General features: G+C 36.5%; 1 long non-coding RNA gene across 1 annotated transcript; it reads right to left on the bottom strand.

Annotated features, from left to right (window-relative positions):
* LOC127937984 (uncharacterized) lies at window positions 1-27,856 on the bottom strand. The gene is made up of 3 exons (XR_008148601.1): window positions 27,758-27,856; window positions 2,839-2,953; window positions 1-609 (listed from the first exon to the last, which is right to left on the bottom strand). It is a non-coding gene; the product is annotated as an uncharacterized LOC127937984 (long non-coding RNA).
* Between the last annotated feature and the right edge of the window lie 3 nt (window positions 27,857-27,859).

Genomic DNA, 27,859 nt, shown 5'->3' with positions numbered 1-27,859 from the left:
AAATACATTTTGAACATGGCTGCAATATTCAGATTTCTGTTCTAGAAATGAAAGCAGTTTAGTGCATATTCAGTTAGATAATGCTCTATTTGCATATTAAAAATACCTTTTCAGAAAACTGAAACATTGAAACATTGCTGTCCAAAGATTTTCTTCTGTCCTAGAACACAAAGCAGCAGTGAACAGTGGGAATGAAGTCAGTGATGGTGTGTGGTAGTGCCGTAGGCCTACTCTGTAAATCATGTCATTACAGCCACTGTGCATCAGTAAATGCACTAAACCTTTGAAAACAGCAAAGGGAGAAAGAACAGGAACAACATTTGTTTACAAGCGGACTCTAATACATGCTTAAAATTCTTCAGTGTGTACCCACGATTCAGTCTTAGAAACAAACACATAAAGTTTAATGCTTCCCAGGTAAATGTTATCATGACTGCTGTGTGAGCCGACATCCCTGCTGATATAAACCGTGTTTCATGACCCGTCGTTCCCAAAAGCACACACTGGGATTGATGCCATGACCAGATGTGAACGGCTGTTACACAACTCAAATGTGCCATTAGTTGTGAAGCGATCAAGATTGTGTCATATGCAGCTTGTTATACCTTTCTGTGGAAAAATCAGGAAGACTATAACATTAATTAGATTAGATTAAAAGCATTGTTCACCGAAAATTTTTAATTAGCTGAAAATGTACTCATCCTCAAACCAATCCGGGACAGATTTGGGGAAATATAGCATTCCGTGACTTGATCACCAATGGATCCTCCACAGTGAATGGGTGCCGTCAAAAGGAGAGTCCAAACAGCTGATAAAAACATCACAATAATCCACACCACTCCACTCCATCAGTTAATATCTTGAGAAGTGAAAAGCTGTGTTTGTAAGAAACAAATCCATCAAGGCATTTTAACTTTAAACTAAAATGCAAAAACTAATAAACAAACTAAAATTCTAACTAATAACTTCAAACTAAAATTTTACCCATTAAATCTCTACTGGCCAAAATCCAGAGTTCATAATCCAAACTTTATATAAACCTTAAGCAAATTTTCACTATATTGTACATGACAAACCGTTTAAGCAGTTTTCCAAACTAATAACTAAACCTTGAAAATTCTGATTTATTTTAAGGAAATAATCAGGTTAATATTAATTAATTTATTGTTTTATCAGCATTTAATATATATAATGTGTGTGTGTGTGTGTGTGTACAGTACAGACCAAAAGTTTGGACACACCTTCTCATTTAAACAGTTTTCTTTATTTAATTGTATGAAAATTGTAGATTCACACTGAAGGCATCAACACTATGAATTAACACATGTGCAAAGTGTGAAACAACTGAAAAGATGTCATATTGTAGGTTCTTCAAAGTAGCCACCTTTAGCTTTGATTACTGCTTTGCACGCTCTTGGCATTCTCTTGATGAGCTTCAAGAGGTAGTCTCCTGAAATGGTCTTCTAACAGTCTTGAAGGAGTTCCCCTAGACATGCCTTCTGTCTGCGGTCCAGCTCACCCCTAAACCATCTGGATTGGGTTCAGGTCCGGTGACTGTGGAGGCCAGGTCATCTGTCTCCTTCTTGGTCAAATAGCCCTTGATGCCTTCAGTGTGACTCTACAATTTTCATAGTCATGAAAATAAAGAAAACTCTTTGAATGAGAAGGTGTGTGCAGGTGTTGGTCTGTACTGCTGATATATATATATATATATATATATATAGACCAAAAGTTTGGAAACATTACTATTTTTAATGTTTCTGAAAGAAGCTTGCATTTATTTGATAAAAAAATACAGAAAAAAATGTAATATTGTGATATATTATTACAATTTAAAATAATTGTTTTTAAATTTATTATACTTTAAATGATCATTTATTTCTGTGATGCAAAGCTGAATTTTTAGGATCATTATCACATGATCCTTTAGAAATCATTCTAATATGATGATTCATTATCAAAGTTGGAAACAGTTCTGCTGCTTAATATTTTTTCAGATCATGTGATACTTTTTTAGGATACTTTGATGAAAAAAAAGCTATGTTTTTAAAATAGAAACATTTTGTAATAACAATATACACTACTGGTCAGTAATTTGGGGTCATTAATTTTTTTTCTTTCTTTTTTTTTTTATAAAATCAATACTTTTATTCAGCAAGGATGTGTTAAATTGATAAAAAGTGATAGTAAAGAAAATATATTATTAGAATTTTTTTATTTTTATAAATGCAGTTCTTTTTAACCTTTTATTCATCAAATATATTCAACAGCAGAACTGTTTCCAACACTCATAATAAATCAGAATATTAGAATGATTTCTAAATGATCATGTGATCGACTGATGTTACATGTGACACTGAAGGCTGGAGGAATGATGCTGGAAATTCAGCTTTGCATCACAGGAATACATTTTTTTAAAGTATATTCAAATAGAAAACTATTATTTTAAGTTCTAATAATATTTCAGAATATTACAGTTTTTTTCTGTATTTTTGATCAAATAAATGCAAGCTTGATGAGCATAAGAAATTTCTTTCAAAAACATTAAAAATAGTAATGTTTCCAAACTTCTGGTCTGTACTGTATACATACATATATATATATATATATTATAGTTGTAAATGAAAAACAAAGACTACGTTTTACAAGAACATTCTTTCATTCTCTCTACTTAATGTTTCTTTTAATATTACTTGCTATTTCTATTTTTTTTTTAATTACTTACTAGCAATTTCATACAGATTTCATCCTATTTTGATTGCATCCAGTAAAAACAAACATATGTTCCACAGAGAAATGTAAAAGTTCAAAAGGGGATTACAAATGTTCCTGCCTGACCTCTGCATCCCTGCATGCTTGCATTGGAGTGGAGATTCTGTTCTTATTTAGGATGCTGTGTTTGTGCACATGCTGGGTTGATTGGCCGTGTCTCACCCTGCTCGATCGTTCACATCTGTGGAGATGAAAGGCGAAGGAGAGAGGTGCGTTCATATGCCAGAGGAAGCATTTCATTCCACGCTGTGCAAAAACAACAAGACTGTGTGTGTGTGTGTGTGTGTGTGTGTGTGTGTGTGTGTGCGCAATACACTCCATTGTTTGAGCCACCCAGACACAGAAAGAGAACCAGTCACAAAGAACAAGGTTACATCGAAATCCGCCTGCTATATCATATAGGTCATTCCCAGGTGCAAAAGTTCAACATTTTTGGATCAGTAAAATATATATTTTTTTTTTTATGAAATGAATACGTTTATTTAGCAAGAAACCATTAAACTGATCAAATGTTACAAAAGATTTTAAATATTGTTCTTTTGAACTGCTGTTTTCAACATTGCATGGTTATTAAAGAAGTCATATATTTGTTGTATATGTAACTATATTAGATACATATATTAGATAAAATAGTATGCTATTATTTCATCATTAGAAAAACTGACCATTTATTAAGATCAAAATGTTTTCTCCTTTTTTAAAATTCATATGTTTTCTTGTGTCCCTTGTTATATTATCTTCTAAGTCATGTAATACTCAACATAAGCTGAATTCAGTTTGTTTCGATCTATGTTTTCTGTCGTAATCTGTTTGTGCAATGTCAGCTCATGACACCATTTTTAATGGTTAAACTAAGAAGTACATTTTCACAATGACAAAGTTCACCTGCTGATTACGGTGTGTTTAATCTTTCTCCATAGACAGCCATTCAGTGCAAACACGAAGGTGTAATTCTCAAGTAATGCAAGTTTGTAAGTGGATCATCAAGCATTTTGACCATTGTATAAAATATTTTGTTATATCAGTCATACTCAGCCTGTGCTGTGATGATAAGAGATGGAAACTTGGCTGGCCGTCCAGTGTCTAGAGTATAAAGAGAGATTGAGCACTAGAAACAAAAGTTATTGCTATAAACGGTGGTAATATTTATCTTGTAACCAGAGATCTGACTGTGAAACAAGGGCGAGCTGTCTTCTCTGTGCTAACGTCCTGCGGTTGCCAGACGACACACCTAATCATTTCTTCTGCTCCAGTCAGAATCTGACGCAAGTGCAAAGTGTTTCTGTCAGAAGATAACAAAAGATCACAGTCGATGATCTCCTGCAGTTTGACTTTAAAAGTGCTCTGAATGCATCATCATGGCATGTTTGTGCTTCTGTTGAAATGGTGCGTCCTGCTCCAGTGAATGCACTCATGCATATTCTGGGAAATGAGCAGGGTTTTTACATTAACTGACAGTCAGAGGGTTACAAGCCAACTAAAACTCAAAGCACTTACAGAATGAACAAATATAAGGCTAAAGAAGGCATTGGTTATGCTAACATCTTTTATTTTGTAGTTATTTTTATAAAAAAAAAAATATATTGATCTAAAAACATGGGTGGACATTCTGTGTTTCTGCATGACAAACAGCTTTTTTCTATTCTTTTTTTTATGTCAATATTTATTTTTATGAAGCTATCTGAAAACATGTGGTGCACATTGTGTGGAGGCATACAAATACGTCTAATCAGTTGAGGGAAAATGTTGCAATGTTAAAGCCAAAGCCCATAGAGTACATGGTTTAAATGCTTTGTGATCTTTCTCATAAAAAGTCCAAATGTATACATGCCTCAACTGAGATCTGACGCAGATATGAATCACACAGCGCTGCTGTAGATGAACATGTGGACAGATCTGTGCATGTACTTGTACTTGATGATTAAGTGCGTTCCTGTTTTCAGGGCTGTTATCAATAAAATATTTAATAAACGTGTTAACAACTCATCCTTACTCAGAATCCGTTTCAGATTTCACTTCCTTGTCTTGACCAGCATCTTTCATCTCCTGCCAAATTTCTCCACAGAAATGTTCACTTTAACCTTTGCATGCAATGCATAAGGCAATTTTTTGTTGTTTTAAGAAAGGACTTAATGTACATAGACTTACTGTACTTAAAATACAGGAAGACTTTGGATGTGGAGGTAAAGGGAAGTAAAGGGAACTATAAAACTATATCTTTTGTGAAGTTGACTCCCAATAACATCTGAAAACAACAAAAGTTCAAATTAGCACAAACACCTCAATGCAACATCATAAGCTTCAGAAAAGCATTTCACAACTGCACTTTTTGACTCGCAAACATTAAACCTGTAAAGGAATATGAAATGATGAAAAAAAAGAAACCTTAAAAGAAACTAGTTGTCGTTGGTGTTGTTGCTGACAATCAAATCCAATACATCAGGTTTTTATGGCTCATTTTTATGATATAGTAAGAATATAGAGTTGAGCCTTTTTTTGCACAGGCGTATCTAAAGGGTTAATGGTCCCACCTAGTGATCAACTGTTAAAATAACAAATTTTACCTCTTCCCAAAAGAGAAAATCACAAGCAATCAAGAATGCATGATTTTATGGTTTCATGGCTTTTCAGTCAAAAATGTCGTTATAATGGAAGTCAATGGGGCAAAAACAGCCACAAACCATAAATGAGGGAGAACATTTTTAAATCTAATGCTGAACAAAAACTAACAATGCATCAAAGCCAATGTTGTTACTAATCTTTGACATGCCCAAGACTGTGATAAAAAATATCCAGTCCACAATCACTTTTTATATTTAAAATATGTAATTCTGTGTGTGTGTGTGTGTTTTTTTTTTTTTTTTACCTAAATCAGTGACATCATTTATGAACTTGGTAATTAAAGAGTTAAAATCTTGGATTTAAAAAAAAAAATGAAAACATTTGGTAGTTTTGATCAGGACTGAGGTTAATTAAGGTTGCATTAAGAAAATTGTATATATATATATATATATATGGTTACTGTGTGGGCATGGGCTTTGGCTAGGTGAAATCAGCGGGTCCCATGTAAGTTGTTGTAGTATGAGTCCCACATAGGATGCCCATATGAGCTGATTACATGGGCCCAATAAGGGACAGGCATGGGCCAATTGGGCATGGGTTTGAACTGAGAACACATATATGGGTCCTGCATAGCATATTTATGGGCTGAGTGGGGATGGCCGGATGGGTTTGATCTGGGAACGCATATATGGGTCCTGCATGGCATATTTATGTGCTAAGTTGGGTTTGAACTGGGAACACGGGTCCTGCATGGTAGAGGTGCAAAGTAACTATGTAGGTCTATTGAGTTATGTAATTGCTTACTGTACAATTTTAAGTAACTTGTAGTAACTCTACATGTAGGCTAATCAAGCATGTTGTGATGGAGTAATTGTAACTAAATACATATCAAGTCACGCTAGTCACCAAATAACAAACATTGCATACATGTAGATCTTTTGCCAAAACAATCCAGCAGTCATTTTTGTTAGTAGTGCAGAAAATGAAAAATATTCCCAGAAATGTAAAAAACATAGAAATAGGTCAAAGTTTACATTTTAAGCCCATAGGGGCATTCACGGTTGAATCCTGGTGCAAGCCCACTTTAAAGCCCTATAGGCAGGTGGGGCCCAAATGGGTCTGACAAGAATTACCCAGTTAAGACCCACATAAGACCCTTTCAGGTCCCACTTAAAACCCATCTTGGCATCCACGGCTGGCATCCCAACGGCTGATCCCGGGTGCAAGCCCATTTTAAACGCCCTTTGAGCAGGTGGGGCCCAAATGGGTCTTTCATGAATTGCCTGGTTCAGATCCCACATAACACCCTTATAGATCCCTTTTAAAAGCCCATCTGGGCATCCACGGCTGGATCCTGGTTGCAAACCCACTTTAGACCCATTTGGGCAGGTGGGGTCCAAATGGGTCTGACATGAATTGCCCAATTAAGACCCATGAAGTACCCTTACAGGTCCCACTTTTAGTACTGTACATCTGGGCTTCATGGGTGGTAAATGTGGGCCCCATTATGGGCTTGTACCCGGGATCCACATTGGGGCAAGCCGTATACAAGTGGGCCCCACATGTCATTGCTGGCTGGGTATCTCGTAATTCGGACTAGATAAATCCCTTAATTTATTCCTCCCAATTGCAAGTTTATATCGAACAAATCAGACTTTATAACTTCCAATTGAAGTCTATATCATATGATGCAAATGCAAGAAAAAAAGTCAGAATTGTGAGTTTGCCAAAAATTCTGAGAAAAAGTAATAATTGCAAAATGTAGACTTGTAAAAGCCTGAAAAAATAAATCGGAATTCAGAATTTATGTCACGCAGTTCTGAGAAAGAAAAACAAATCTGAATTGCAAGATATAAACTCACAATTGTGAGGAAAATAGTCAAAATGGTGAAATATATATATATATATTTTTAATCAAGCAGTGGAAATGGGCTTCCATGCAAACACTTGGATAGCTTACTTAAGGCTATATAAACACACACACACACACACACACAGTCTGATCCATGCAATCTACTCTCCAATAGGCACGACATGGCACAAAATAGAACACTTCCATTGTAATCAGTGAAGCTGCAATGACGCCAAAGTAGACGTGTGTAAACTAACGTCCAATTTAAATGATGCGATTAATGTTGCATGCACTAATTTAAAACATATTCTCTAAACAAGAACAGTGACATGACAGATCCATCTGATGAAGTTAAATGGATTTTTTACTTACAAACGGTGTGTGTAATCTGTGAAAAAGCAGGATTACAGTATGCCGTTTTAATGTCTTTCCTCCTTAATGTGTGAACGGTTGGGCAAATTAGACTTTTGAGCTCTTACAGTAACACAAGACTGCAGGCTATAATCCTCATCATTTTCACCTCTGAGAATTTGCTTCTCATAAAAACGATTTGTTTGACGCAAGAGAATAAATCAGTAATTCAGCCATTTAATACTAGTCTATGTGAACTAGTAAAGAGGCCAAAGCCAGCTTAAGAGTGGCATTTGCAGTATTCAAGTGTGTGTGTGTGTGTGTGTCTACATCTTTCATGCTCCAAAACTCATAAAAGCATACATCTGCTGCATAAATTTAAATGAGTACATGGCTTGAAATACGATGATTACCATGTTTTATTTCCTGGCTAAGGGATATTTGTGGAGAATGCACAGCTTTGCCTTTAAGCCATTGGCACACCTTCGCAACAATTGAAAAGGATTTAGGTAGATTCCCAGGAATTCATTCATGTTAGACGGAAACTATTATGTTGTACATCTAAAATGCCCACTTGGGCCATTCATGAACTCAAAGACTTTTAGTACTGATGAGGAAATATAGAAGACTTTAGGGCCTGTTTCACAATGCAAACACAGTTTTTATTTTGGTACCCATTTTGACAGGTTGGTTTCACTACAACAAAGATTGTAATAATTCTTAATAACCCATGTTACAATTTGCAAGTGCTTCAAATTAAAACATTTTATATCAAGTTTATCTTTTTGCAAAACTGAAGCTCATGGGATCTGCCGCCTGATATTGCCGTATTCAGCAGTCGAGGAGTGAGCCCAACAGCACAACCGCTAGGAATGCCCCTTTCTATATAAAACAGCCAGACAAATGGCCCCTGTAAGGGACATAGGAGGTTAAGGAGACAGACAGACAGGATTTGAGTGCTGGTCTGATTAAAGTGCTCAGATAATCCACCTCAAAGCATGTAAAAGTACTCAACGTCAGAACACGGCCAGCTGTGAGGCTTCGTTTGATGAATTACAGGGAGTTTACACTCTCTTAAGTAAATGTAAATCTTTCTACCCTCCCTACAAAGATCCCTTCAAGAGATTTTATTTAATAGCAGTGATAGAATTTGAATCTGGCGGGCGAGATGCAACATTTCTGACCTGGACCGATTCATTTATTACACCACTGGCAGATGCAGACTGCTGAAACAGTGTGCAAAGTGCTGCACCTTTACATTTCAAAGCCTACTCATGGATGTTTAGTAAAAGCAAAATAAAAATAATGACAAGCGATATATAACCTACTGTACAGTATGCCAAACTAAAGTTTCGGTGACGTTTAGATGTGGTGAGTGATTGAAGGCGTTTCTGTAACAACTCTTCAACATCATATGGGAATAGTGTTCATAATGTAGGATGCAGCTGGTCTTATAAAAATGACCTCGTATTCATTTGAGGCCATTACACAACCGTACACAGCAATCATTCGACATAATGAGAGCTATAAGGTATCTGCCCATAGCTGTACTGAGCTCTCACTGCCTTGCAGTTGGCAAAATGCGTTATGGGCCGAACGCATCCATGCCTTGTCTCAAATCTGTTCTTCATCTGAAAAGATTTTTAGAAAATTAGCATTTCATCACTTGCTTACCAGTGGATCCTCTGCAGTGAATGGGTGCCGTCAGAATGAGAGTCCAAACAGCTTATAAAAACATCACAATAATCCACAGCACTACAGTCCATCAGTTAATGTCTTTTGAGCCACAGGAACGCTAAAGCTAGTGGCAGCTTCTACAATAAATTAATAAAACAAACGCAAAACTTTTAGAGGTGCAAGTAAAAGGGGCAAACTAAATAAAGAAAAAAAACTTCACAGTCACTTAAGCATCGTTATTAGTTACCAACGTTTTGGCAAAAGGTGATATAGTTTCTCCAGGCAAAAATTACACAAGCTTTCATTATGTGACATGTCCCAGGCTAACTTCAGGTTTTAGTGCTACATATGTTTTCAGTTGTCCTGTTTATGTTGCATGTTTTTTTTTGCACTTATGCAATGCTTCATGCAGCTCTATTACAATGAAAAATTATAGTTTTAGGAAACCAATAAAGCTCATGGGGCACTTGTATTCTTTCTTGAAAGTTTTGGGCATAAAATTACATTACGTATGTTAACGGTTGCATAAAGTTTGTTTAGAACACCACAGATGACGTATCACCAATTCTGCAAACTACAATAATACCCAAATAAACAGAGATTGTAAAATTCTTTAAGATCAATATACACGCCCTATTGTCTCTGTGGTGTAATAAATTTACCCGTGACTTTTGCATTTAGCCATAAAAGATAATATGACATCATTTTCGGTTCATATTCATGTGACTCGTTAAATTTCTGGTTAATATGAGATTGTACGGCTGATTTAGTGGCCGATTAATTTAACTACAGATTTTGTAAAATCTTTAATGCACTTCAAAAAGAAGCACTACAACAGTAGGTCTGCAAAAGTACTCTGTAAATGTAGGACGTCCGGCGATACACAGCAGAAATTCTCTGCATTCATGTGAATTGTTATTTTATAGCTCCTTCCATTATGTTTGCATTCATTCCCACCTCGTTCTGTTCTCTGATGTAAAGCTTCTTGGAAAATGCAATTTTACTGCATCAGTGTGATTTTGTGTTGCTCTTATGTATCCATTAACAACTGCAAGGCGTTGAAAAAGACAGACTTGTTAAAGTGGGTGTTTCTTTTTTAGAATTTGATTTTGATTTCCACTTCAGAACTCTGACATTTATTCTACATCAAAAAATCAATCTATTTCTAAAATAAATAATGGCTTGCAGTATTCATTACCATTCAAAAGTCTGGGGTTGGTAAGATTTTTTGTTTGGTTTTTGTTGATGTTTTTGAAAGAAGTTGCTTATGCTCAGTAATGCTGCATTTATTTGATCGAAAAAAAAAAAGAGTAATATTGTGAAATATTATTACAATTTAAAATAACTGTTTTCTATGTGAATAGATTTAAAATGTCATTTATTTCTGTGATTCTAAGCATCATTCCTCCAGTCTTCAGTGTCACATGATCCTTCAGAAATCATTCTAATATACTGATTTGCTCAATGTCGAAAACTGTTGCTGTTCATATTTTTGTGGAAATTATGTTACTTTTTTCAGAATTCTTTGATGAAAGACAGAATTTGAATTAAGTAATCAAATGTAAAATAACACTGGAGTCTTCACTGTATAAACAAATACAGATGAAAACTTACAATTAAAGAGAGGTGAGTGATTTCTCTGTCTTTTGGCCACTTGAGAGTGCGTGCTCGCGACAGGAAGTGCATGCACAAGATTGTCCCAGGTCTTAAAAATGCCAAAGTGCAGTGCCCTTCACGCACACTAAATACTCCGGAGCAGTATTTGAGGTATAGTGTAACCCATCATGCATCATGTTGTGGAAATAAATCTTTAGACTTTTTGCCGAGATCTCGCAAGAGGTCACGCAAAGCTTTCGAATGCATGTTAAAATATTAATAATAGTTCAATATTGCATATAATTTGGTAGTAAAACAAAGAGTTACACATTTTACTGGTGCAAATAAATGAGTATTGGTGATAATATGTACAACATTTACAACTGCTGTTTTATCACTTAATTAGAAGCAACACATAATTAAATTCTGTTATCTGTTATAGAGACTATAACTTTTTTTTAGAAGTTGATTTTAAAATTCTAAATATTGAAAATAAAAATAAAGCTCGGTAAAACATTGCATTTTACAACACTATAAGTGTCCCATCATGTAATGAAAAATTCTACATACACTTGTGGTCTTCATGCTCACTTGAACACTTGGACCAAATACAGGAAATACATCATATAAGTAGTCAAGTGGTCAAGTGCAAACAGTGTGGGTATTTGGACAGGGGGACTTTTAGTTGTTTACGTTCACTAAAGATATAACTGATTGTGTTTAAGTGAGTCTTGCTGTCTGAGAGGCTGCTTTATTATGTGTGCATGCTTACTGTAAACCATCTCTCAGAATATGTGTAAGTACTGAAAGGAGTACTCTTTTACTGCTTATTGCGCTTCAATGGTTTAAAAACTATGAATAAATTGGCAAGACTTAAAAACATGTGCAGGTACAATTCTTCAGCTGTCCCTAGTGTCCTTCAAGCTGAACACTGTTTAAGATATATGATGAATGTTCACTAAGGAGTTACCAGCCTAAGCCATGTGCAATGGCTCAGCTCCGGGTGACCCCAGCCCAATTTTACCCCGGATTTACATTACTGCTAGAATATCTGTTAACTTTTAGAGAACCTTGCCAAAGTTCTGAGCACATTCCCTGTTAGCTGGGAAGTCAGAGCAACATTTATGAGAAATACCATTGAGGTGACCCCACACCCCTTACATAACAAAAATGTGGAACCCTGTACTGCTATGGAGTCACCATGGCCTTCATTTTTTCAAGGTCAGCCAATCAGACAGATCTAAGCAAGCGTATGTTATGTCTAGAAGAAGACATTTGAGCCACAGATATTCTCTTCCTGTCATAGAGTAATGTGTTCGGCAGACAGCCAATGATGGAGGGCTTCTGAGCTGCTACTAGAAAGCTACGGAAAATATCACTCCATATACCGAAAACAAAATTTTGAACAAACAGATATGCACAAGGGAATCCAAGCAAACCGCATGGAATATATTTCAAGTGATGTTCAAATGTGAGTTGTACAATCATATACAATGAACCAGAAACTAGCGTGCTCAGATATCATTCCCACAAGGAGGGCTGGAGATAAATATTGTGTCATTTCTGCTGTGCCAAAGGAAATTTTTTAGATTAATGATGGTTTTCAAACAAGGTTTTTCAAACACTTCCCCCGTTTTTCTTCCACTGGTTATGATGATTCAACAGGTTTCTATGAAAAAAGTCAACTGGAGGTGAAGACTAGCCTATGCGTATATTATTGATATGAAAGAATATAAAAAGCTGATAATATACTATTCTATCTCCATGTAAACCAAGGGGTACAATGCTGTACAACCTACTTTAACAGGATGATCAGGATTTATAAATGAAATTGGAGTACAAAATGCCATGATTGGTCAATCAGACTCAAGTAATAAATGCAATAATGGTTACATGTGTTTTGGAATAAATCAAATCAACTATAAAAGTGATTCACAGTAACACCATTAAAATAACATATTGATATTTTCCACAAGAATGTCATAATGGTACATCCTTTTATTTATTAAAAAAGAAATTCAGTGAGGCCATCCCTAAAGAACCTACATTAGAAATCTTCAATTCTTACATTCCTAATTTTCATTATAAAGAATCTTGTGTGGAATGGAAAGGTTCTATGAATCTTTACAAATGGAACCATCAATGCCAAAAAAGAACCTTAATTTTTAAGAGTGTACCACAACCAATCATGTCCAAACCTGCAGCTTTCCAGATGAAGACAAACCTAGCAATGGCAAGGTCATGGGTTTGATTCCCTGGAAATGCATGTGTTTCGTACCTTGAATGCAATGTACAGAACATAGTTTTGGATAAGTGTCTGCAAAATGCATAAATGTAAATATGCAACACTTCAGCATACAATGGTTTGAAATGTTCATCATTACAAAATGTAAATTTTTTGGATGACAGAAAACACCTTTTGTTGACAAACTATACCTAGCACCTTGGCATGTCATGAGATGCATTAGATCCTCATCTAAAATTATGTATTCTTTACAAACAAAAAAACATAACATGAAGATGCAAATTTCCTGTTTTCTAGTCCATAATGTCCTCCTCGAAAAAAAAAAAAAAAATCTTGAACCTAACTTACTTTTGCTGCACTATTTCCCTTTCTTCCATTACGGGAAACTCCAGGCATTTGCATAACCCACAAAGCATGCTGATGAACCAACATGCATCCATCCAAAATAGCTTTTCCATGTGCAACAAGACGTTTCTGAGATGCAATTCCTCAAAGTTCTCCGCTGGCTGCTATTTTTTCCAGTAACTCCCTTTTACATGAGAAATCCCATGAGGAGACACTATGAAGACCCAAAATTACAATGGTGCTGGGTTATACTTATAGCATCTAATGTATAAAACATGCTTTATATTAATTTTAGCTCGTGTTTTGACAAATGAAGTCATGCAAAAGGATGACATGTGTAATCGTCCCTGGAAGACCGTTATTATTCTCTGTGAAGGATTCCAGTACTTCATTAAATACCTACAAGTGTGGGTTTAAGTTTTAGTAATGATGATGCTTTAGTGTTCCATGTAGTTCTTAATGCACTGAAATGTGTGTTTGCTACTGGTCCAAATCAAAATATCTCAAAGTATCTGTGATATTCTTCTCTCTAGATATGGCTTGTGTCCCAGCTTCAAAAGCAGGCCAAGTCTGAGATAATTTTTGCTCTTTTTTATCATCTACCAGGCCAGAATTGCCAGTGTAATCATATAAGAGAGTAACAAACTCCTATCCTAAATAATTTGCATGAGTTTAGCTATATATAGCTGGTGTCTTTATTACCCTTTATTAATTTGGGTTAGAGGTTAGTTTAGATCACTAACCCAAACTCTGAATAATAATAGCAATGTTAGCTTTTGCAAACATCACTAATAGAGGCTGTAAATGCAGGACTGTTTTAGCAGCATAGGTAGCTGTAGGGAGGCATGATTCTGGTTCTCTTTATGGGAGTTATTGAGTTTCCAGACGCGGTTGATCTGGGATGATTTGTGGCAGTGGAAACATATCCTCCTTTCCCTGACGAGCCTGTTAGAATGTTCTAGTGAGAGACCCAGACAGACCGACAGAGAGACAAGAAAGAAATGATGATATGAGAGAAACAATATGCGGCCCTGTTCTGTGTCACCTTTCCAAAAGAAAAGGTTTTCTTTACACAACCAGCCTGACATCTAGTGGCGACCTGCACCCCAGTGTCTGCTTTAGCGTACGGTTCTAATCATATGAAACAGTCTTTCCCTCATAGCTGAAAAATGAGCTCACATTATTGGGACTCATTTTGGAATGGTTACGCACTAGAAGTAGATTCCTAGCATAACGGGAAGTGAGTGAAGATTCTGAATGGAATTATGTTCAGAATGTAATATTAGCATCCTCCTGTTCAAATGATAATATATACTGCCTACTATGTTTTAATAAGTGGCATTCATCCACTATATGTAGAGATAGAGAGCGAGAGAGAGAGAGAGAGAGAGAGAGAGAGAGAGAGAGAGAGATAGCTTCTCAAGAACAGAGGCCTCATCTGGAGAGAAGAATCCTAATTACCCTCTTATTCAGTCCAGTGTCCAAGGAGTCTCACAGAGAACCTAACACTCAGAACTTACTGCCCTGTAAAGCTCTGCAGGTGGCCTAAATATATCACCTCTTAAATGAGAGCTGGTCTAAAGACACTCCGCACTAATATCAGACGCCAATGTGTCTCCCAGAGAGCCTAGCAAATTAACATACTACACTACTGCCTAGCCGAGCTCTAGGAGCGGTAGCCTCAGAATGAATGACTCTCTAAATCGAGAAAAGAGCTAACAACACCACACGCACAAAATATCTTGTAAGGAGGCTCACAGAGACCCATCAACTCACTGATGCTGTCCTAGTGGAGGCCTTAATGAAGATAACTATCTGCAGTGAAAGCAGTGAAAGCGCACCTGATGACAGGAGTGGAGTGGAGTGGAGTCTAGGAGTGGAGGCTTCAGCATGATGACTCTCTAAAACGAGATGAGACCTAATTACGCTCCACACACATGCCGATGCAGCCCAAACAAGCATAAACGCACACAATCAACAATGGTGGACACTGCATTGCTATTGATGTTTATGGCTTTGCGAATCTACATCGGCATCAAAACACAGCAAATTCAATGTGTTCGCTTTTAGCTGCAATTTCAAGAATTGAGGTCAAAATTTCTGTTCATCTTGATGGTCATGGTAACACCGCCTTCAGCCCCTGACACAACAGTTCTTACTTCTAGACCAGCAATGGTTTGGGGCTACTTGCGAACCCCTTTTCCTGGTTCGGAGCTGGTGCTTTGGGTGTTGAAATACAAAGAACCAATTTGAAACTAGGCTCTGGCTCCGAACCAGCACTCAAACTGCCTTGGTGGAAAAGGGGTTACAGAGATCCTGCAACATGCAAAATTATGTCCTAGTGGAGCTCTGGCCAACAGATGCCTCAATAAAGAGAGCTCTCTGTATAAAGAAAGAGTTTTTTTTACCTGTCTCTTGTAGTCAGTCTCATGAATGCATCATACCAAAGCAGCAACATTCCTCTCTCTCTCATGAAACCAACACAGAAGTGACTAAAACTGCAATTCATCAACTGGCCGCTAGAGGCTGGCCCCAACAGGGAGTCAGTCCCATAGACTCCCCATGTTAAAGTGCCCAAATTTACAGCAGAAAAAAAATATGTTTACAGCCTGGTACAAAAAGTGGTTTTGGTCTATATAGCTAATTTTGCCATTTTTGACAACTGTGAGGGGGGTGGGGTATTTTTTTAATAACTCATCCATTTAAATTATATTAAGCCTTAGAGTTCTGCATAATTAAGGGCGCGGCCACTTGAGTGACAGGTGGATTGCTGCTTCTGTAATTATCTGGGAGTGACGCGCTACCAAGATGCCAACGACTGGCTCCGCCCACTTTAGGCTTTAAAAACACTCTTCAGAAACCTATGAGTGACGTCACAGACACTACGTCCATGTATTACATATGGCATTCCCCATAGCCCCTATAGGGGACGCAGCGTGAGCTCCCTTTCAAGGGGAACGGTCCTGCTTCTACACTATATGGCAGGTTTTGCATACAGCTTGTCGCTAAAATAAATAGTGTTGTTTAAACTAGTTGGCCTGCTAGCATTTAACACGGACCAATCTGAATGAACTTTCGTTGATATCTTGGGGAAATCACCTTTTCAAAACAAAGAAATCTAAAAAAAAAAACAGTGAGTCAGGCGGGAATGTGATGAATCCTGTGCCAAAACAACATCTGAACCATAACAACAGATATGTTTCTTAATTGCTCGTATGCCATTTTTAATCTGGTATTGGAAATGTTTTCTTACTGTCTAGATCAGTAACCATAGTGATTCCAAATATTGAAATTCACTAAAGCACATTTTTCCAAGAGAGTTCATTCTGACCAATTGTTTTTCTATTCACCATGTAATAAACAAATACTGTACAAAAGTCACAACATCGATACTTTTTTGTGTATTGTTCATCCCAAGCATTACATTAAATATGAAAATAGAATGCAAAAGTGTTTGTAGTTATCCTGAAAGAGATTTATCAAGTTACTTTGCCATGTCTAATTTTATTGGGGGTTACTCAATTCACATTTTACATATGGAACCACTTTGCACAATTCAATTTAAGTTAAACCAAAGAATTATTTACTCCTAAGTGAAAGCATAAGGTTAGTTATGTAGCTACTTGCACATATATCTGTTTGATATATCATCTTATTACAGCTAATGCAACCTGATGCAATTTTGTTCAAGATTTTGCAAATAATAAACAAAGACGGGGGTTATTTTGGCATTAACGACATCAAATCCGCACATGGATCTATATTGGCATTAGGAACATTTCTATGTCCAAGGAAATTACCAGCTCAGAGTTGAAATATGTAATTACAGTAATTCCATCATGATGTGAATGCAACGGTTTCCCAAAAGCAGTGGTGTGTAATATAAGAAACTAAAGCATCTGATCTGTGTTTATTCTCACTCTTACATAAGCTCTATGACTGCAGGGCAAGAATGTTTCATGCCCAAACCTGAACTGCTGGCATGGGCCCATCCTCAGAATGGGCATATCCATCTCCACAAAATGACAACATACAGTACACAGTTGACCATCTTCCATGCCACTAAACATCCAGGGAGGAAAGTATGTGGGCCTTTATGACATGACATATATTTTTTTGTGATTAAAAAATATGAATAGTGGCCCCATTTCACATTTGTTTAATTCTTCTCGCTCCTTTCCTCTCATTTTTTTCCATTAAGGAAACTCTAAATTAGAGTGGGATAACCTTTCAGTGTGATGACAAATGTTCTCTGCATCACTGTTTTAATTATGATTTCTGTTTTTATTTTTGGGTTGGTATTTATTCATCATGATTCCACATTTCCTACCAGTTCATCCACCTGTTTAACTGTAACCAAAGTTCCTCTGTTGTGCCTGGAAACTCGTCAGTGGGTATGGATGAATCACATGAAAATGGTTATTCTGGGGTGAAATCTATTCCCATCTGTGCTATCAGCAGACTGGAACACCATGGCTTCGTCATCACACCAAACATCATGCTGCTTCACAAACTCAGCTTCCAGATTAGATTTAGTCTGTAATCACTGTCTGCAAAAGTGAGGAGATAAGTAATTAGCAACAGAAATGAGATAAGAACCTGGACCACCCCTATGAGCACCAAGCGTTTATGATTCAGAGGATTGTAACCAGTTATGTGTGTGTTCTAATCCCTAATTTTAGGAAGCCAATTTTTGCCAAAGAATAAAATGTTTTGGTAAATCATAATTATGTATAAAAGTCATGACTGATGATCACAACTAAGTATGTCACAATTCCTGCTTATCTCATACTGTAATTATGACTTCGTATCTAAACATTTTTAACTTCATGTCAAAATTATGACCGATTTTGACGTAGATTATGACTTAATTTCAAATTTGTGATGTCATAATTATGAAGTAAAATCTAAACTTTTATTTGTCATAATAAAATAAAAATAAAGTCATAATTGTGATTTGCTCAGAAATGAGACTTAGTTTCTCATAATTTACATTTTAAATATCAATATTATGGCAGTATCTAAAAATTTAGACCTTTCAAAATTTCATAATTGACTTGGTATATAATATTTTCTACTTTTATGTCATAATTATAATTTTTCCATATCTTAATTCTGTCTTTATCTCATTTATGACTTAATATCTCAATTTCAACTATTAATGCCATAATTATGACATTATTTCATTTTTTCATAATTATAATCTTTTACGTCATGGTAAAATTTTATGTCATGTGTATTGGTTAAAGGGTCCATTAGCAGAACATAAACAATTCAAACTCACCATCAGACATTAACATATCTTTGCTGCACGTCACAGCTTTGAGGAAAGCTCAGAAATGACCTAATCAGAACTCTCAGCACTAAGGGCCTCATATTTTTAATTTACTTCTGATCAAATTTTATACTGATTTTAACCTACATCAAAAGTGAGAAACAGATCAGATTTACATAGCCAAAAATGGGTATTTGGGCATTGATGTGCTTATACACATGGCACTTATACACATATCCTTATGTGGCCCGTTGTCCATCATATCATTGTACCTCAAGAGGAGATGATGCTGATTTACGAGAAAGCTGAAAAATACTCATTATGTGATGGTGGTCTGTAGGGACATGCTCGAGACAGACCCGGCTAACCTGTACTCTACGCTGATGGCACGCTTCCTGGACCTCCATACGCAAACCTCTGAGATGACACTTGTTTTTTTGATGAGTGAGCTCTTGTTTTTTTAACGAGTGGAAAACAGAACCAAGTTTTAAATATCTGGCTCAGAAAGTATTCCAGAGCCTTCCAGCTGTTGGACATGTCCCATTCAAAAAGCAATAAAGATAGTATGAAAAAAAGATAAATAGCGATGCTGTGTACACCAGCAGTGTAAAAGTCCACATGTAAGAATGAATGAGACAAAAGAGAGTTATAAAAAGCCATTGCATTTAATATTGTTTATATTGTTTGTATTGTTTATACTGTTACACATATTGCAGATCATGTAACGGTACTGTGGTAGTTTCAAATACTAAATGTATCATGTGTACTATAATATATTAGATCACAATACCATGGTACTTTTGATACGTATATAGCAGGGTACAAATGATTTCTGTACCATGTTATTGAGATGGTGCTCCATGATTGTTATTGGTACTAATTTGCACTGAATGTTAAAACATGCATTTATTTTATTTGGACTCATGATGCATCAGAAATTGCAATTACATAAGACCAAATCTAAATTTTATACAATACATACTATATTGTAATATTATTATTTTTTTGTTTTTGTTTTTGTTTGTATTTTTGGAGATAGCTGACCACTTTCAAAAGCCCCTGCTACAAATTCAAGCACAATACGCCCTTGTCTTGGAGGGTGAAACATTTATTGTTGCCCAATGTTCATACTTCTCCATGCTTATTTCAGAAGTGCCCTCGTATAAGGAATGAGGTAAGACTGACAAATCACTGACAACAGTATAAGGACACTCATTCTTTAATGTGTGCTCCTTTTCTGGTCATTAAATTCATAACTGTGGCAGACACCACTGTTGCCATCCAACTGGCATGAAAAATATTACTGAACCTGCGTTCAACTTTCTGTTTTAAAGATTTGAGCTCATGGACCAGTTTTCCAAAGTCTGTTGTAATAGGTTTAAATGGTTTGCAAGCCATTACATTGTGTTGCATAAAATTCAGGATGAAAAAAAAAAAAAAAAAAAACAAGAAGAGGAACCTACTCGAGTATAATTCACCACTCACACAATTCAACTTAAGAACTGAAGACTCTTTGATAAGACTCCTGCAACTGATCATATCTTCACTGATGCTTTCTGAGAATTGTTTACTCTTGTTTAAAACAAAACCATTACTGAAATCTCTTGATTAATTTATGACGTTCACCAGAGAATCAGTTTTCACCTTTAACATCCAATATTATCTTCATTAATACTTTAAGAAACGTTTTGCGTCTTGCTTTGAACAAAACCAACAAATATTTTAATCTCTTATTCAAACCAAACTGACCAATGTTTAAATCTCTTAATAGAAAAATGTTTTGTTCAATATTTAAATTAAGGTGTCATCGGATGCAAAATTCACTTTTGTTGCTGTTTGAACATAAATGTGTGTTGGAAGTGGGTCGCCGTGATTTTGCCAAGTAAGACACGTTCCTGGATCAATATCTTCTGATGATCCTGGATCAACTTTATTGTCCAAAAATATAGACTTAACCCAATCCCTACCCCTAAACCTAACCCTACCCATAATTTATTCCTAAAATCAGTGGGAAATGATAGCTGATTAACAAGGGTGTAGAAGCACATAACCCTGGTTGCAAGCCTAAAACTGATCTTTTCTGAAAAGTTGTATCTCAATTCTGATTGGTTGCATGAAATGTTGTTCCAGGATTAACAAACATGTTGTACTTGGTGAAATCATGCTCGCCGTTGGAAGTGTGTACACATCCACCCTATAATGATAAAAATTCACCCAGTGTTTTTTTTTTTTTATCCCTATTTTCAAATCACCTTTCTCAAATCAGACTGTTCTGAGATTCCTGTCAGAATGACGTAGTTCTGCACAGGCCCCTCCCACGATTGTTGATTGACAAGGCCTCTCACCTTAGACACGCCCTGAGTGAACTGTAAGTTGTCCTCCATTGTGTCGACTCTGGTGCAGAGGAATTACATGACTGAGGTGTTCTGTTGTTCAATGTAATAATAAACATAGCGGTCGTCATTTTCTCCTGACATCTGAGGATTAACATTACTTTCATTTTTGAAGGAAATGCGCTGATCCCTAATCTGCCTAAATGTGTTTAAGTTTGTGCGAATAATTAGTGATCCAGCCTCCTCTACAGTAGAAGTAAGTATAAGGGTTTTTTAATATGCTAGTTAGCAAGTACAGTGGCTGAAGTTTATAGTCTGCTCGTCACCCCACGGAAGAGAGGGCAGAGCTCATTAGCATTTAAAGCAACAGTATGTTAAACAGAACAGAGTGCTAAAAACAGAGCTGATTTTGACAGGGTAAAAAGGGTGTTTTTTACACTATTGAGAAATTTTAATCAAAGTATGCTATAGACTTTTCATTAAGACCCTAAAGAATCATATCAACTTGTGGAAAATGAGTATCCGATGACCCCTTTAATGGAACAAAACTGACTTACATTTAAAACTCTTTATGGAAACCAACCAATATTTAAATCTATTAAATAGACCAAAACTGAACCATATCTATATCTATTAATAGATCAAAAAAGACCAACAGTTAAATCCCTCATTCAAACCAAACAACCAACATTTAGAGCTTGTATTAGAACAAAACCAACCAATATTTAAATCTATTTATATATCAAAACTGACCTCTGTTTAAATATATTAATAGACCTAAACATTATATCTCTTATTCAAACCAAAAAAATATTTAAAGTTCTTAATAGTAGAAAACCAAGCAATATTTAAATCTATTAATAGACCAAAATGAGCAACATTTAAGTCTCTTAATGGAACATTTTGTTTAATAGTAAAATCTCTTAAATGGAACAAACTGACCAATGTTTAAAACCATTAACAGACCAAAACCGACCAAAATGTAAAGCGGTTTTAAAACAATTTGCATTATAAAAGCAGTACAAATACATTTGATTTGAATTGTCATTTTAAATTCATTGACAAATCAGTTCAGAATGGCACATATCTGTGCACCGACTCAAGCTCTGTGGCAGCAAAACATATTCTGCTGTAAAAGAAGACAGAATGTTTCTTAAGATCCCAGATTAGCATGAGTCAGGTCTGTTTGGTCTGCTATCACTCATCCAAACCTGCAGGCTTAGACTGCGTCTGGATGTCATAACCCTTAATCAGCCTCGCCAAACCTCAGAGCAGGCTCTTCAAAACCTGCAGGCCTCTCTAGGGCACGTTCCAGCCGTACCCCTCTCGTGCTCCCGTCCGCACATACCAATTAGATGCTGTTACAGCCCCGTATGTCATATCTGTTCAGACAGACGATATGAAAAGCATCTCAGAGGCACTCAAATTAAGTGCATGCCGACCTCTGATTTTCATTCCTTGGATGTAGTATTGATGTGAGCCTTGTTTCATGTCCTGCTTCTCACCATGACCTCTGCTGATTTACTGTTGTGTGTTTTGTGAGTTGACACCTCAATCACGGCTCAATGCCCCATACAGCAGGTCAGAAAGTCAACAGATTTACGCAAGACCACAAAACCAGCCTTGATTACAACACTGCAAAAAAAAAAAAAAAAAAGTGTTTCTTACTCAGTATCATAATCTGGTTTTCCAGTACCAATATCTAAACATTCTTACTACTAAACATTCAACTTAAGATATATTTATTTGAGAAGCAAAATTACTTTAGAAAGAGTCTTATTTTTGGAAAAAAAAAAAAATCAACAACAACTCAAAATTGAGTTGTTGCTTAAAACAAGAAAAATTGCCAAAGATCTGCCAAATATATTTTTGCATCAAAAAACATTTTTCTGAACCCAGTCACTGAAAAACAATAATGGATTAATGTGGAAAATTTTGCTGTTTTTACTAACCTTTGACTTACTTACTTTGATAAGTCACACAAGTACACACAAGTAAGGGGCGTGTCCACTTCTCGTGATGGGGGAGGTGCCTGTGTTGCATCGCATGTTCTTGAATTTTGGGGGTGGGGTTATCAAAATGGGCAGGGTGCGTGTTGGTTTTGGTGACTTCAAATATTAACATTGTGTCACAGAAAACACTCACTGCACTTTTAATATCTTACGCCATTTATGCCATTCTCAAGTAAATGTAGAAATGTTTAAATAGGTCATTTGTACTGGGAAACAAGAAAAAAAAAATACTGAATAAGAACATCATTAACCATGACTCCTCCAGAAACCGTCTTGTGGACTTTAGGATCAGTGTGTGATTCTCATTTGGGCTATTAGCAGTTAGACCTTCATCCCACGTTAACAATTGTTGTTGAACTAGCACTTGGTCCCTGTTTAGAGATTGACTTCTAATGAGGTGTTTGTAAATCCTCCACGGTCCTTTCATATTGTGTGAAGGTTCTGACAGGTCAGCCTTCCCATGCTGTTGGCCTCATATGCAGCTCAGATGTTTGAAGTGAGCCATCGAAAGGAAATTCCACAGAGTGCATAATTCTGTAAAATCTGGCTGACTGCAAATGTGGCATCCCATAGTTGGGAATCAGATGTAAATCTTTAAAAACTCAGGGTGGAGCTTCAAATAATTCTGAGAACCTTCCTTTGGGGAGGGTGTACCTCGTCAGACACAAACCAAACCTCATGCACATGCTTCTTTGTCCAGAACATTATGTTTGTTTCACAATTGAAATGTTTCTAGAACACGCCTTCTTTTCTTTTTTTTTCTTTCTTTTTTTTTTTTACTTGTTTTTGAAGTAAAAAACTTTAAACCAGTCCTGTACAACTGTGTAGTAAAGTAAAATTAGAGGAAGTACATGAACATCCTTGATCACCCATTTTGGTGATTTACATCATCAGGATGTACTATGTTCTGCAAACAACTGGTTAGATAATACGACATTTGAAAAGCTTTGTTTCTCCCATCACTAACTCAACAAGCATAAAAATAATGAACAAGACCAACACTTTTTACTATATCTTAACTGTAGCATGCATATACAATAATAACATTACAGCCAACTATGAATACCCTCTAAATTCATCTGACAGATTTTATAGTAGTCTTAGTAATCAAATCCCCAATGCAAAGCATGCTGGGTAATCAGCAGTGCAACAAAATAATTAGCATGAATTGTGGGTAATATTCTGATGTGTTTACCACACAGCACTGATATTCCTGCAAACTTGAACCTTTGACAAACTTCAGAATAAGATGCTGTTAAAATAACCAGCCAATTTTAATAATTCTACAACATGTGTCACAGTTACACAAAGCCTTATAAAGTTTCCAGAAGACATTAACACTGTGGCTTTAATATATGGCTGACTTTAGATCGTGATTTATGGGGAAAAGTGATGCTAAAATTGTTAACTTGAACTTTCCTACTTTGTAGAGCAACTATATGACTAACTTTCCACAAACTGGCAAATTATACTTTGAATCAGTGTGTGCTTTTTATCATTTAAATGAAAACCTTTCATCATTGTAATAAAAGACACGCTTTGGGAGTTAAAGGATCACGGTGAGTTGCAAACAGGTTTACCACTGACCTGTGGTGAAATTCTTACAACGTTTTTGTCCTTTCGTCTTTACTTTCCCCGTCTGGCAATTTCATGCCAAATGTTTGCGCCAACCACTGGAAAATTTACAGTAAAGAAATTGATTCCATGTTGAGTCAGACATTTTGTTCATAGCCACAAGCCAGTGTGTGTGCGTGTGTGTGTGTGTGTGTTTTTCTTTCTGTGGTTTTTAGTTATTTAGCTGATGCTGCTTATCCAAAGCACAAACTTAGGACAGTGTTAGTTGAGAAATATACGTTGCTGAAGTGTGCAAGCCTGCTGCATGTACACTACAATTGAAACATTTGAGGTCAGTTCGGTTTTATTCAGCAACGGGCCATTAGATTAATCAAAAGTGACAGTAAGGACAACTGTAATGTCACAAAATTTCTATTTTTTAATATCTAATGTTTTGATTTTAACTTTCTATTCATCAAATAATGCTGAAAGATAAATATTTTATAAATGTTTCTTAAACAGTAAATCAGCATATTAGAATGATTTCTGAAGGATCATGTGACACTGAAGACTGGAGAAATTATGCTGAAAACTCATCTTCACGGGAATAAAATACATTTTAAAGTATATAGTATATATTACAGATATTTTAAACTTACTTTTTAAAATATTACTGTATTTTTGATCAAATAAATCCAGCCTTGGTGCATTAAAAACGTTTTTTTTTACTCTACTGTGGCAGTAACAAATCTCACTACTCAATTGGATGATAGTGTCCTTCAGTTGTCTGTGCCATTAAACATTTTAACACATCATTGCATTGCATTGCTAGAAGTGTTTGCATTCACTTTTTTTGCATGTAAGAGTATCTTTCAGGCTTTAAATTTCTTGCTCAACGGCTCAAATTTAAGCTGAAATCAGCAACCCTCCTGTTCTGAACTCAAACCCCTTCTGGGTTTTGAACCCACAACCATTGGGCTTCCAGCCCTGATCTTTAGCTGCCACCAATCAGTAGCTCCCTGGTGATCTCAGCTCTTAACATACTGGGTTACCTCTCCTTGTTTAAATAAGCAAGAGGTCAGATTGGTAGAGTGTTCACCCAATCAATCACTAGCAGCTCTGAGCATTTGGAGCTCAGACTATTTCAGGGGTCATTTTCACGACAACGTTTTCAGCCAAAAACAGGAAACTTTTTATGTGTTTTGCCTGTTCGTTTACACAACAATGGTGTTTTGGGGACTGATATTTTGAAACAGGTTGCAAAGTGCAAGTTCTTGAAAACGCTACCATTACTCAATATGGTGACGAGTTTGATATGTAGACATGCACAGTACGTGTCGATATTAAAGGCAAATGTGAACAAACATACACAACAATGGCGGAGTACATGGTAGTGTTGTTGCTGCTCAAGAGTTTGTGAACCCTTGTTCAGCAAAGTGTGGATTTACTTCACCAATATTACAACCAACAGCGGAGATGCATCATATACAACATATAATCATCACTTCCCTTCAGGTACTGTTTACAAACAAGGTGACAGTGCCAACTACTGGCCTGGCATATGTAATACAGCTCTTTTGCCTGCTTTCGCGGATACGTGTAAACGCAAATAGTTTTGAAAACATTGTCGTGTATTTGTGAAACTTTTTAAAAACTCAAGGAAAAAACGTTTCCTTTTTTAACTACATCGTTGTTGTGTAAACGAAGCCTCAGTTTGAACCATCAGGACATATAACATGAAAGGGCCACTTGCTGGGGAAGTAAATCTTTTTTTAGTGCTCTCAGAATAAACCATCTTCCAAATCTTTGTTGAGTACGAAACACATTAAAGGCACTCAAAGTGCTTACATAATCAGGGGGTATCTCCTCATCCACCACCAGTGTGCAGCATCCACCTGGGTGATGCGACGGGAGCCATAGTGTGCCAGAACACCCACCACACACCAGCTTACTGGTGGAGAGGAGACAGAGTGATAAAGCCAATCAGCGGATATGGGGATTGTTAGGAGGCCATGATGGTCAGAGGCCAATGGGCGAATTGAGCCAGGATGCCGAGGTCACACCTCTACTCTTTTCGAAAGACATCCTGGGATTTTTAATGACCACAGAGAGTCAGGACCTGGGTTTAACGTCTCATCCGAAGGACGGATAGCAGTACATAGCAGTAATCATTTACTCCCAACATCTGAGCCGCTGAAGATGCAGTGGATTACCTTTGTTTCTGAAGGGAATGCACCCCCGATCTACCTAAATGTGTCTATGTTCATGTGAATCATTCGTGATCCAGTTTTACCAACAGAAGAAGTTATTTAAGGTTTTTTTAAGAATCTTTGCAAATCGCCTTTCCCAATAATGTGCTAACAAGTTTCAGGATTAATGCAGCTAAAGTAAACAGCCTCTCTGAGAGCGGCTGGAAGAGAGGGGCGGGGTCAGCAGAGCTCATTAACATTTAAAGGCAAATGCTACAAAACTGCGTGCTCTGAACAGAGCGGTTTTTGACGGGGTAAAAATATTTTTTGTACCACCATTGAGAAATTTTTACCAAACTATGTTACAGCCTTTCCATTAAGACCATACAGTATATCAGCTTGTGGAAAATGGGTATCCTATGACCCTATATTTTTGCTTATTGCTTTTCTTAAGATTTGTGAAACCCAGCTTTACATCCAAACTCATTCCATGCCAAACATATCAGTCATCCAAGATACCAAAGCAGTTTGCAGAGTGAGTGCTGATCACAAACAAATGCAGAGACATTTTTCTGAATTTGTCAAAGAAAGTTTGTTCTGTGTGTTATTCACTTAAATCCTTCGACACACTGCACGATTTTCAGCTGTTCCTGATGAAAGATTGTCATTGTGAAAACAATTGTGTCGATTTCTGTGGTTGTGGATTTTATGTCATTCATACTACATACTAATATAGAAAAATGTATAGCCTGAATGCACTGTAAGTTGCTTTGGATAAAAGCGTCTGCTAAATGCATAAATGTAAATGTAAATTCAGTGAGAGCAGTTCAAAGATGGCCGTTGACATGGTCTTGCGACCAAAGATAGCCGATGATCATTTTCTAACAGTGTCAGAAATTCAGCATGATCATCATAATATGAATCATCTGCCACAACTCACGTTTACTGACTAGCCAATAAAAATGCTACATGAAATCAGCATAACACTGCTTACCTCAAGCTCCTAACCTTTCCTCTTTCACCTTCCTCATAAGGTAGGGGTGTCAAATTCAGTTCCCGTAGGATCGGAACCCTGCAGAGTTAAGCTTTCAACCCT

Source organism: Carassius gibelio, chromosome A20 (genome assembly GCF_023724105.1).
Source record: "Carassius gibelio isolate Cgi1373 ecotype wild population from Czech Republic chromosome A20, carGib1.2-hapl.c, whole genome shotgun sequence".
Taxonomy (NCBI): Eukaryota; Metazoa; Chordata; class Actinopteri; order Cypriniformes; family Cyprinidae; genus Carassius; species Carassius gibelio.
The sequence above is the reverse complement of the archived record's forward strand: the minus strand, read 5'-3'. Positions and strand labels throughout refer to the sequence as shown.